We start from the raw sequence: 13,883 nt of genomic DNA on the forward strand, positions 1-13,883 counted from the left end.
ACAATGAATTGCATAATTTAATAGTATACTGTATGATAGGTGAATTATATCTCAATAAATGAATTATAAAAAATAAAAAAAAAGAAAAGAAAGCGTGCAGGAGAACTTCTGAAAAAGAAACATTCAGGAAGATATAATAATTTCTTCTTTGCTCAATGTCATTTCTGGAAATGTTGCAACCACCTTGTCAACATGAAGGGATGTAGCCTGAGCTCAGAGCTGACATGCTGCGATGAGAATGGTGGAGCAGAAACCCGGAAAGAACACAGGTCCTTAATGATGTCGTGAGTCACTGAATTAAGCAACCCTGCAGTTGTGCTTCCTCTTACTTCCTAGTTATACGAAGTACTACATAGTCTTACCTTTTGATCAAATCAAGTCTAAGTTTTCTGTTACATGCAACTGAAAGCGCTGAAACCCATTCAAACTTGCTCAGGCCACAAAGGAAGTTTTTTTAAAAGCTACAGAAAATCCTCATAGAATCAATGTGCAGGTTTTAATAAAGTCAAACCTCATGGGAAATGGAAAACCAACAGGCGATACTTTATTCATCTTTTTCCCTCATTCTTATTTCAAATTTCTATTTCACTTGGCATAATTGCTTTGGCTTACTCTTTCTCCCAGAAGATCAGCCCCCACTTTTCTGCTTGCCCAAAGCCCACGATGGGTCCCCACAATGGTGGCCTGTGCCCCTAAATCATGACCCTTGTGTTTGGCTCCCCACAGCTAAGAGACTCAGGCTCCATACCCCTTTACCAAATTCTTAAGATAGAGAATCGATTTAACCCGGTTTGTACCATATGTTCACCCATGGACAAATCTACTATGGCCAGGGGACTGGGTCAGGAGGTATATAAGGCTAGCTCTTTTGCTCTCTGGGCTATGTTCACCAAGAAGAAGGTTTGGATGGAAATAAAATATTTGGCAGTTTCTAGTGCAGTGGCAAAATGTGGATAAGATGATACTACAGTGAAATGGATTTGAAGCTGATTGAACAATCATGCAAAAAGAGGGCTGATTCATTATTGATAAACTTGAAAGAGGCCTTTCGTAGAGTCTCACTTCATTCTGCTCTAGACTCTGACTTTTTTTCTTTCTCCAAAAAAATTTTTGTCAGCTTCCTTCTGCCCAAGTCAACAGAATTGCCTTAAACCTGTTTTTTTTTTCCTATTCCCACACTCTTTCCAAAATTTTAGTAAATAACTTAGATTAGGCCATAGAAGACTTGCCTACTGAATTTTTAGTTGACAAAATGATGGAAGAGTTAGTTAATACAGTTGGAGGCAAAATTCAGACTTTGAATGCTCTTAAAAGGCTGGAAAACTAGGTAGAATCAATAAGAAGAAAATTAACTCAAATGGGTATTAACTCCCAAATTTGGATTTCAGGATTCATTTGAAAAACTGTGGAATGGAGTTTGAAAATTGAACCCTTCTATGAATGACAGCAGTGTGAACCCTTCTATAAATGACTGTGAGTCTGTGTATCTCTCTCTCCAAAGAGGAAGTCCTTTTTAATTAGTTGCATGCTTAAGTTAGTTTAGCTAAGTAACTGTTTTTGTAGAGTTGGAGGATTCATATAATTTTAGTCTCCCTTTTATTTGCAGGTCAAATAAGTAACAAGACCCAGCAAGTAATTTTGGGTCCCAAAGTTAACTCGCTAACCTGGCAAATCCCTAAACATTATGGAGGATCCTCCATAATGTAGTTTAATGATGGAAAGCTATTGCAATAAACAGCATGAGTTCAACCATGATATCGTATCTTTCCCTATATAGCTGGATCTTCTGAGAGCTTGGCTTTCCCAAATTAGGAAACAGAAATAAAGACACGCTTACTTTCCAGATGTCTTGTCTGCTATGCCATTTTTATTTCTTTAATTTTTAAAATATGACCTTATTATTTTCCCCCTATATGAAATACATTGTCATTTAAAACTGAAGACAAAATTACAAAAAAATGTAGTATAGAAAATAGACTGACTAATCCTACTTCTGATGAGTAACCAATGTAAATAGTTAGGTGATTCTTCTTTCAGATTATATTTCCATGCATATTCCAAAAAGCTATCTATTTTTATTCTAATGAATATTGGATCACACTGCACATATTCTTTTGCAACTGCTTTTCCCCTGTAATAATATATCCTGGAGCTTGTAATGGTGGACTTGTTTATTGCAGAGCAATCCATCAGCAAGGACAACTAGAAACTAAGTAAGAACAAAAATTTTGATTGATTTGGTTTGAAGGCATTGGACAGCTGCTAAGTCAGCAAGGATTGGAGGGGCAAAATCCTTGAGAAAAGGTAAGTGCAAATAGGGTGAGCTCAATATTTAGTCCACTTTTCCCCCTAAGGCATTTATTTAATTCATAAGCAGGGCTGAAAGACAGAGAAGCCAAGTAATGTCTCTGGTTGTTTTACCCAATGAGGGAGAAAAAAATGGAGGTAGAATGCAACAAAGAAAAGGGGCCGTGACAAGCATCCCAAATTTTCAGTTGGCATCCCCAAAGGTCTATACTGTAGAAGTAAGAGTGAAGCTCAGCAGCCCTCACAGAAAGCCAAGTCTGTCTTTAAATAAACTCAATCCCAGATTGGATTAAGGTGTTCTGCCTCAACCCTAAATGTTTGCTAGATGTAAAAGCAAATCCCCCTGCAAAAGATAAAATTATCCAGATCCTCAAATTATCTTAATATTTTTTTCATACACAACATCTGGTGTCTAATACCAAACCATCAATCATTTCAGGAGACACTTACACATGACTCAAAATATAGATGTTAGAAGCATACTCAAAAGGTGATCAGGTATTGGAGTTATTAGATGAGGACGTCAAAAAAACATGATTATTACCTTAAAGAAATTAGATTACAATATGGAGAATTTTGAAAGAAAATTGGACACTATGAAATATGAAATGGTAACTCTGTAACTGAAAAAATAAAATATCTGAAATTAATGACCCAGGGGGTTAACAGTATAATATACACAAATGAAAGGAAGATTAATGAACTGTGAGCTATGTGTAAAGAAAATAGCCAAGCTAAAGTAAAGGGAGAGATGAAAGAGAAAAACTCAGAAAAGAGACTAATAGAAACAAGGGGCGTGATTAAAAGGTCTAATATATACGTAATTGCAATCTCAAAAACAGAGGAAAGAGAGAATGGAGCAGAAATAACATATGAGGAGATACGGCTGAATTTGTTTCCAAGACAAATAAAAGACTTCAGCACACAGATTCAAGAAGGGCTTTGAGCATCAGACAAGATAAATATAAAGATATTAATGCTTGGACATTATAGTAAAACTACTAAACACCCGAGACAAACCGAAAACCTAAAAGAAGGGAATACCTTACCTTCAAAGGAATAACAAGAATGACAGCTAACTTCTCAACAGAAATGATGGATGCCAAGAAAGAATGGAATGCCAACCTAAAATGAAAAAAAAAATGTTTCAAAAACTTAGTACATATTTAAAGATATCAACTCTCCCCAAATCCCTATGTAGATTAAATGCACTCCCAATCAAAATATCAGCAAAATTTTTTGAAACTGACAAGCAGATTCTAAAATTTATATTAAAATGTGAACATCCAAGAATAGCAAAATAATTTTGAAGGAGAACAAGTTAAGGCTTTATACCACCAGATATTAAGATTTATAATAAAGTTACAGTAATTAAAACAGTGTGTTATTGGGGCAAGGATGAGCAAATCAACTAAAGGAGAGAATAGAGTGTACTAGAAAAAGACCTACACACATGTTGGCACCAGTTTTAAGGTGACGCTGTAGAGCAATGAGTAAGAACAGTCTTTTAAGAAAATTGTGCTGAGTCCATGGAAAAAAAGTGAATCTTGATTCATAACTCACCCCATACGCCAAAGTAAATTGTAGACATACACATAAAAGACAAAACAATAGAGTTTCCAGAATATAATATGGGAGAATATCTACATGATCTTGGGTAAGCTAAATTTTCTTAACAGGACATAATAAGCACTTACTATAAAGGCAAATATCAATCATTTAGACTTCATTAAGATTAAGGGTTTTGATTTCTGTTTATTGAAAGACATCATTAAGAGAGTGGAAAAGCAAATCACCAAGTAAGAAAATAAATTTGAAATTTCTAATTAAGACTCTTATCTAGAATAAATATAAACTCCTCCAAATAGATAAGAAAAAGAACAGAAAATTTGTTAAAAGATTTCAACAGGCATTTCACAGAGTATCCAAATGGCCAATAAACACATGAAAAGATGTCTCTTGGGAAATGCAAAGTAAGGCTACAAGGATTTACCACTTCTTACCCACCAGAGTAGCTGAAGTGAAAAAGACTGCTAACACCTAGTAAGGTGAGGATTTTGAGGAACTGGAACTCTCTATTGCTGGCAGAGTATAAACTGGTAAAAACTACTTTGGAAAACTGTTGAACAGTGTATATATAATCTAACGCATACATATCCAGTGATCCAGAGATATATACCCAACATAAATGAGCGTATATGTGCATTTAAAAATATATCTAGGAATGTTCATGGCAGCAACGTTTGTAGATGCCAAAATTTGGAAACAGTAGGGTAGACAAATAATTTATTGCATATTCATACAGTGGAATACAACAATAACAATTTAAAAACAACTTTTACATGCAATATCATGAATGGGTATCATAAACATAATGCTGAATGAAAGAATGTAGACTCAAAGGAGCGTATACTGTATGATTCCATTTATTCAAAGTTCAAACATAGACAATACTAATCTATGATGTTGGAAGTCAGGATGTAGGTTAGCATGGAGGATAAAGAAAGGGTAGTGAATTGGTAGGGCATGCAAGTGAGGCTTCTGGGGTGACAATAATGTTCTATTTCTTCATCTATATGGTGGTTGGGAGTATTTACTTTGTGTCAGTTCATCAAGCTCTACCCTTATATTTGTGCACTTTAACATGTGTAGGCAACACCTCTTAATTTTCTAAATGAATGCTAAAGCTAAAGGTGTTACCAGAAAGAAATATCCTTGTGCTTTTCCCAGTTCATATTCTTTCTACTTCTAATACTTCAGCCCATCAAGTTCAACAGGTGATTCTGATGGGTGCTTCTCCACCACACACACATCCATCAGTAAGAAGCAGGGACTTGGGAGCGAGTTCCAGGCTCCTTACCATGGCATTCAGGTCCCTTCCTACTGTGGACCATCTTTCTGCTGTGGTACTTGTAGATTCCCAAATATTACATGATGTGGTCTTTACTTATGCTCTCCTCTCTGCTTGGATTATTCTTCATCCTCTCACCTTCATTTTGCTCACCTCCAACCTAGCTCGGTGATTCTCAAAATATGATAAGCCAGAATTGTCTTGGGAGCATCTTCAAATGGCCAAATCAATTGGAGATTGTGATTTGATAGGCCTGGGGTAGGTTCAATATCTGTATATTAACAAGCTACCCAACAGATTCCAAAGCACAGCCAAGGTTGAAAGCCACTGACTTAGCTCAATGTTTCCCAAACCCCTTCCACTGGAGATTTGGATCTAGATGGTCTGAATTAGAATCCAAGAAACTGTATTTTAACCAGCCCTACAGGTGGTTCTCATGACCAGGCAAGTTTGAATATCAAAAAGTGAGCTCATCCTTTAGTATTCCACTCAAAGATTTTACCCTCAGGAATCTTTTCCTGGCTGTGCCTTCCCACTCCAGACTAGAATTACCTTCCCATGACTCTCATAACATCTTGCAATTAATCTAACATAATGAATATTCGATATTATCATACATATATTGGTATCATGGTCATATACCCAGTCTCCTTCCCCTGCTCCCACTCCCTGCTGTCCTCACCTTACGTAATAGTTCCTTTAGTACAGAAGTTTAGCATATGAGCTTAGTACATCATGGTCACTCAACAAATATATAGAGATCTGAACTGATAAGTTACTTGAAAGTAAGGATGCTAGCATATTTTCAATTTAACCCTACCTAATTTTTGTGCAATTTAATTGGGGTTTCTGAAGATACTACTTTAGCCCAAGCTTCCTGAGATGATTTAATGTGGCCCACAGACACTACATTACACTGAAAAAGTCATTATCTTTCTATTCCCTTTTAGTCCTTCTGATTATATCAAGGGAAGTCTCAGTTTGTGCTAACATGTATTTTATACCATCCTAACATATTTGGTTTTTCTTTTTACCAAAGAAAGAATAGGCCTCGAGCTTAGACCATTGGCAGATGGTATCTCGGCATCTCTACTTGGGGGTTCTTAAGCTTTTTTATGCATTGGGCTTCTTTGTCAGTGTGGTGAAGCCTATGGACTTCTGGATCAAAATAATGTTTTTTAAGTGAATTTCATATAATACATAGTATTGCAAAGGTAAAGTTCCAACTATCATCCTCTTGGTACTACGGTTTGTGGCCATTGTATGTATTTTATGGTGACTTCTTATTTATTATGGTAAGCAAGATGGTTTCTATTCAAGTTTGTTTAAATTGAGAAGGAGAGACAAATTAAATAAACATATTAGGTAAATAAGAATAGGAGTGGTACACTGATATGACAAAAATGGTGAAAGTTGCATGTCACGATTGAGTAAAGAATGCTGATTTAACACGAGAGTGGCTTTTATTGGTGGAAATTTCAGGCACCACTTCAGGCTGATGATTGTACTAGACAAGTTGGAGCAAACTTCACCATCAGTCAGTTAATCAACATCTATTTATTGAACAGTCACACAAGTACCACTTTTCCAGGTGTGGGGATAGGACATTGAAGAAGACAAATGATCTACTCTCAAGGCACCTATATTCTAGTGGAAGAAGATAGAACAAAAACAGGCAAAACCTTCCAATAGTAATATAACATCAGATATTATATTTTCCCTGATGAGTGATCAGAAAGGGAGTGACTTGAGGTAAGAGTGGGAGGTTGAGGGTAGAAGCCACTGGTCCCAGGCTGGGTAAGAAAAAGACCAGGCTCCCACTCCAGAAGTGCCGGAAGAAATGCAGAGAGACAAACCAGGATTTCTGGATCATTACCATGAGGAAAGAAATAAATGCATGTTCTCTCTCGGTGGCTCCTCTTGACACCTGGGTAAATGGCTGTTTACATAGGCAGATCACCCAGCCGCTCCCTCAAAGGTAAACAGCGGCTTCCTGCCTTCCCTGCTGGCAGAGCCTGGGGCTCTGAAATAGGGTGTACTAAGGGAAAAGAAGGGGCATGGTCCATTCATTTTTTTCATTCATTCATTCAAGCTGGGTTTGTTGAGTGCCTCCTAGCTTCCAGGCCCTGTGGCAGGTACTGGGAATACAGTAAGGAACAAGAAAGAGCCCGGTGGTTCCCTGACCTCTCTCTCTCTCCATTCCACTTAGGATCCTAGATTGTCCAAGCTGGAAGTGGCTCAGAGTCCCCAGGCCAGCTCCCTCATGGTGCAGATGGGAATATCAAACCTGAAAAGGCAAAGTGACTTGCCTATCCTGAATTAGCTAACTGCAGATTTAAAGCTAGTCAGATCTCAAAACTCTGTCAATTGCTTTAATTGCCTTCTACTTCTGAGGTGGCCAATCTTGGACAGTATTTTAATTGACTCTTCTCAGACTGCTCTCCATTGCCCAGTTATCATGGCCTAGGGAAGTGTTCTGGTTTGCTAATGCTGCTGTTTTGCAAAACACCAGAAGTGGATTGGCTTTTATAAAGGGGGTTTATTTACAAAGTTACAGTCTGAAGGCCATGAAAATGTCCAAACAAAGGCATTTGTTCACTGAAGAACACCGATGGTGCCTGGAAAACCTCTGTTCGCTGGGAAGGCATGTGGCTGGTGTCTGCTGATCCCGGGTTGTGTTCCAGGTCCACTCTCAGCTCCTGTGTGTTCTTCAAAGTGTCTGTCTTGGCTGCAGCACCTCCTTCTGTCTGTGAACACTTTAATAGGACTCCAGTGATTCAATTAAGACCCACCCTGAATGGGTGGGGTAACACCTCCATGAAAAGTATCCAATCAAAAGTCTCACCACAGTTGATTAAATCACATCTCCATGGAAACACTCAATCAAAGGATTCCAACCTAATCAACATTAATGCATCTGCCCCCAAAAGATTGCATCAAAGAACATGGCATTTTGGGGGAAATAATACAGCCAAACTGGCACAGGAAGGGACACCATAGGTTCCTTCTACAAATACACTGAACTGCAACCCAACTCTAAGTCCCCACATTATCACATGGCCTACTTGGCCTGACTGAATTGTCATGTTTAGTTACTTGATGGTCCAAGGAACACGCTCCAAATTTCATTTCCCTTTGAACTTATAGTTAGGACAAACATACATTACATTGAACAATAACTTCCATTTACATGACACATTGTATTTTCAACGGTTTCAACGGTTCTGTTCATTTGCTAAATTAACAAATATTTATTGAGCATCTACTATGTATGGGCTCTGGGACAGGTGCTGGGATTGAATGGTAAGCCAAAGACAAACATACCCCCCATTTTCCTGACCTCATTGCTATCCTCATAGTCTAGACTGAGAGGTAATTATTAGTCCAATAATCATACATATAAATATCAATTTACCACTCTGGTAAATGCATGTGTTTGTTCGGGTCTCCCAAGAAGCAGATGCCTACCTACACAAACTTAGACATGAAGGGACATATTGGAGAAAATGCCTGTGAGTGGAAATTAGGAGAGGGCCAGAGAAGACTGGTAGAGACATCAGATGGCAAAACAGTTCTGTGAAGGAGAGACGGAAGGGATAAAGAGTCTTGGATGTAGTGTAGTCATAAGGAAATTTTGGCAAGGCCAAAGTTAACCATCAAAGGATTCTCACTTTCTCAAGTATTCCTGCAGGGAGCAACCCTTGGAAAGTGTGGCCTCCGCAAAGAATTGGTGGTGGGTTCCGAGTTACCGCAGCTGGTGTCATCTGTCAGTTATCTCTCCCCTCAGTAAGAGATCTCAGAAGCACACTTTCATGACACCACAATGCTACAAAGGAGCAAAGTGCAGGAATAGGAATAAAAGGATAGGAGGATAGAAATTCCCTGAGAAAAATAAACTTTGGGACAAGTTAATGATCCAGTACAGTGTTTCAGGAAGAAAGAACAGCAAGTGCAAAGGCAAAAGTCACCAAGGATGTTTAAAAACTAAAAGAAGGCCAGAGAAAAGAATGAAGAATGGAACATGAGGCTTGAGAAGTAGACATTACAGGCAGTCCTCAAAGGTTTTTAGCAGAAGCTGTTATTTTTAAACACATACCTAAAACTTCCCACGATAGAGACAGACTCAGGGATAGAGAACCATGTTGCATGCTTGGGTTTCCAGGTGGCAGAATCGCAGCAAGACTGGCAGGAATGGAGAAGCGGGGAGGCTGGGGCCTGGATGTCACATACTTGTTAGGATTAGAACAGAAGTTGCAAACTCGTGGCCCACATAACAGGTGTAACTTAAAGATGTGTTTAGTTTGGCCCACGCAGTGTTTTGAAAAATTTCAAATATGTTGCCCATATTTAAAAATTGGACAATTTTACATAAAAATCTGGATTACTAGCTCTTTTTTAAAAAATCAGAAGATATGGTGACACTAGCTCCACATTCCTTCCTGATGACAACTGGCTAGAAAAGAGTATTTATGTTTATTGAATGAATGAATACATGAATGAGTGAATGAAAAGATAGAAACCTAGAGGTCAGCATGGACTTTGGCATGAGATTTAAGATTTAGTCCAGGTAGATGCAGTTAATGTTTAACAACCACTTCTTCAGAAAGAAGGAAATCCTGATTCGTAGGGTTTGCCAATTTCTGTGGTGAAAATATTTCCTCCAAGACCAATTTCCAGGCACCAACATGACTTCACCAAAGCTGGGAATAGAGACACACAATCAGGTCCTACAAGATAGTATGAGCCAGCTCCAGTACACCACTGATATACTGGGCTAGGATGACAAAATTATTGAAATAATGACATTTTGGAAAAGTGCCTGGAACACAGCAGGTGCTCAATAAATGTCTGTTAAACCAGGAACTGAATGGGTTGAAGCCCACAGACAGGAAATCCGTGGGGAGCAGGAGAGTGCAGTAAGGGGATTAAAGAAATGGAGAGAGGGGAGCTGACACCGGGACTCTGGATTAGGAGAATGTTCTAATTCTTTTGGCCATTAACCTTTCAGATTTCAGATCTCTCATCAATCAAAATATAACATATAAATCTGATAAAAGGAGTTGTACTTTGGTTGAGGGCCCCGAACCCCTAAACTCTTAGCATCCCCTGAAGCCCCTTGTAGTAGTTCTACTGGATTTGGGCCCCCCCCCAAGGAACCACACCTCCCCATATCCAAGTCCTTGTGAAGTCCTCTCCCCTTCAGCCTGAGCTGGGCCCATGATCAGATTCTGCCAATAGAATGTAGCAGATGCAAAGTTATGCTGGTTCAGGCTGAAGCTTGAAGAAGGCCTGGCAGCTTCTAGAGCTCTGAACTGGTTGTAAAACTCCAGCAGCCCTGCTGGAGAGGCCATGTGGAGAGGCCACGTGGAGAAGAGGAGAGGAGCCCTGAGACTACATAAGGGACAGCTGTGCCAGCCTTCCAGCTGTGCTAGGCCCCAGTTCTACCTGCCAGGTGAACACACCCACAGGAATGACCACCAACAAGGCCGGTAGAACAACCCTGGATGGTGGCACAGTGAGCAAATAAAAGTGTTGTTTTAAGCCATTAATTTGTACTTGTCACATAGCAGTAGATAACCAAAACACCCCTTCCTGGGACTCTGTGCAGCACAGTTTGCAAACCACTAATTTAGACAGAGCAAGAGAACTGAACCAGAAAAGTAAGAAAAAATGGGGCCTAATTGGTTTGGGGAAATACCCAGTAACAGACATACATTCCTACTAAGACAAGAACTTGTAAAAGTCAAAGTCTGAAAGGGGCAAAAAGCTTTTCTATATGAATTCGCTGGAAATATAACTTCTAGGATCTAGATTAGGTTAAAGAAAAAGTGAGATCATCTAAATAGCCATAATTGTGTGTGTGTGTGTGTGTGTGTGTGTGTGTGTGTGTGTGTGTGTGTGTGACTGCAAATGTGTAGAATATTTCTGGAAAGATACAGAAAAAAGCAGTACCAGACTGATAGACTTGGAGTTGGGTGGAGGGAGATACTTTCATTATATAGCTGTTTGCAGATATTTGTACTATGTTTGCATGTTTTGCCTCCTCAAGCTATAATAATAGCATTTTTTGTGTGTGTTCTTTTCTATTTATTTATTTATTTTTTAATTAAATTCAGTTTTATTGAAATACATTCACACACCATACAATCATCCATGGTAAACAATCCACTGTCCACATAGTCTGATAACATAGTTATGCGTTCATCACCACAATCTATCTCTGAACATTTTCCTTGCCTCAGAAAGAACCAGAACAAGAATAAAAAATAAAAGTGAAAAAAGAACACCCAAATCTTCCCCGCATCCCACCCCATTTGTACTTTAGTTTTTATCCGCATTTTTCTACTCATCCATACACTAGATGAAGGGGGTGTGATCCACAAGGTCTTCACAATCACACTGTCACCCCTTGTAATCTATATTATTATATAATTGTCTTCAGGAGTCCAGACTGCTGGGTTGGAGTTTGGTAGTTTCAAGTATTTACTTCTAGCTAGTAATAGCATTTTAACAAAAAACAAACAAAAAAGTGAGATCTACTAATCTAAGGCTGTGGACGATTAGAACATTGCTATAACACGATGGTAACACATTATCATATTAACTTGATGATATAGGTCTTTGGCTTAAATTTTACTCAGAAATAATACATAAGAATGTAAGACAGAATTAAAAATGCATATGGCAAATGCATACCCTTGTCAATCAAGTGTAACAGGCTATAGTAATAAAGGGCTATGTGTCCAGTTCTCGGTGAAACCATAGCAATTATACTCAGAAGAGATTTGGAATCCATGTCACATGAGGAATGATTATCACTACCAGGGATAAATTATAGCAAAATGATATATTTTAGGGGAAGAAATGATCACTGCAACTTTCCAATGATGGATGCCTTACACACTAGGAAAATCCTTGGCCCTGGAAGAGAGAAGACAGAGCCCAATAGCTCATTTCCCAAGGGCATCATAGATGGAATTGCAGCGTCATTTGGAAAGTTAGACACTGAGTCAGTTGGCATCTTACTGCCTCTGACATCCTATGATTCCATGGTCCTGTTCCATCCCACACTCCTCTCCCAATTCTGACATCCTGAGGTTAATTCTCTCTATACCATCCCTTGGGAAGCCTGGTTATATATGACTTGTTTTTGTCCCTGAGAATTTCACATGAGTATTCTTTGTGTTCCCAGCTGCTTCAGAAGCATTTCAATGGTACAGACGGGGACTTAAACTTCTCTTGCATCAAATATAGCTCAGTGTCAGTTACCCCCTAGTCCTGACCTTGGCATCAAACCACCACCCACCACCCAGGCCCTCCCTGAGCTTTCAGTCTCATCTCCTACTCTGCACACCCTGTGCTCCAGCCAAACTGAGCTACTTGCCCTTCTCCATACATCTCCTCTGCTTTTTAGGTCTTTGCTCACCCCAAAACCCTCTCCCTTATCCTCACACACTCAGAGCCTACCTATCCTGCCCAATGCAAACCAAATGCTACCTTCATCAAAAAGTTTTCACGGTTACTCCACCCAGAAATTAGTCTTTCCTCTTCTAACTAGCCCTAGCACTTCTTAGTGCTTAGGAGAATAGTTCTCATCCTAATCCAATTAAAGTGATTTAGGAATCTTTGAAATATGCATGCCCAGGTCCCATTGCAAGATCATTATGTTATTGATCTGGCAACAGAAACTCCAAGTAACAGCAGCTTAAGCAATAAAGATCTTTAGTTAACTCACATAGCAAAGTATCTCTGTAGGTAAGTGGTTCCAGGATTGACACAGCAGTGTAATGATTTCCGCAAGAACTTAGGCTCTTTCTCTCTTCCTGAACTGGCTGCCTCAGTGTATTAGTGATATCACTCCTCATGGTTGCAAGATGGCTGCTACAGCTCCAAGCATCACATTCCTCACACCAGCATGCCAAGCAAGAATGAAGCAAGCCCTTGCCCAAAGAAGCTTTATGAATCTTTAGGGATGTTCCATTGTCACTTGCTGAATCACTGAACACTCTCTCTCTAAGCCATTGCATTGAATGCCGTTTTTATCCTATTGCAAGGCATGACAGCCCCATGCCCCACATATTTTGACTTGTAAGAATGTTCATGTCCTTAGGATCTTCAAATAAAAGTCAAGTTTTAACTGATCCCTTACATGTTTAGAAATCATATAAACATATGCTAATGATTTAGGTTCCTAGAAAATGTATCTCTATGAAGGAAGAGTGGGTTAAGCACAGTTAGCATGTAGGATTTTGTCTTTCCTTTTATCATCTGCCATGAGGCAGGATGGGGAGTGAATGCCTCGGACAAACCAGGGATCAAAGGCAATCCCCAACACCAAAATTTACTGCCTGTGTGACCTTGGGCAAATTATTTAACCTCTCTGAGCCTTGGTTCCTTCATGTGTAAAAGATGAATCTTCCGTCAGGGATGCTGTCTGGACCATTAGTGTTAATAACAGCAATAATTGTAGCTCCCACTTCATGAGTGCCCATTCCACGGTAGACCCTATTCTACACATTTTATATGCATTTATACACAATATCTCTTCACAACAATGTAATGAGGTAGGGACTTGCATTGTTCCTGTGGCTCAGAGAAGTTAAGGGACTTGCCCAACTGAACCCGGGTATTTGACTCCAAAGCCAGCTCTGGAGCATCTCAATTATTCAATGCCTATTTTTCTCATTCTTTCCTTTTCTCCCATTATTTGATGCCATTCCAAATC

This window comes from Choloepus didactylus, chromosome 22 (genome assembly GCF_015220235.1).
Source record: "Choloepus didactylus isolate mChoDid1 chromosome 22, mChoDid1.pri, whole genome shotgun sequence".
Taxonomy (NCBI): domain Eukaryota; kingdom Metazoa; phylum Chordata; class Mammalia; order Pilosa; family Megalonychidae; genus Choloepus; species Choloepus didactylus.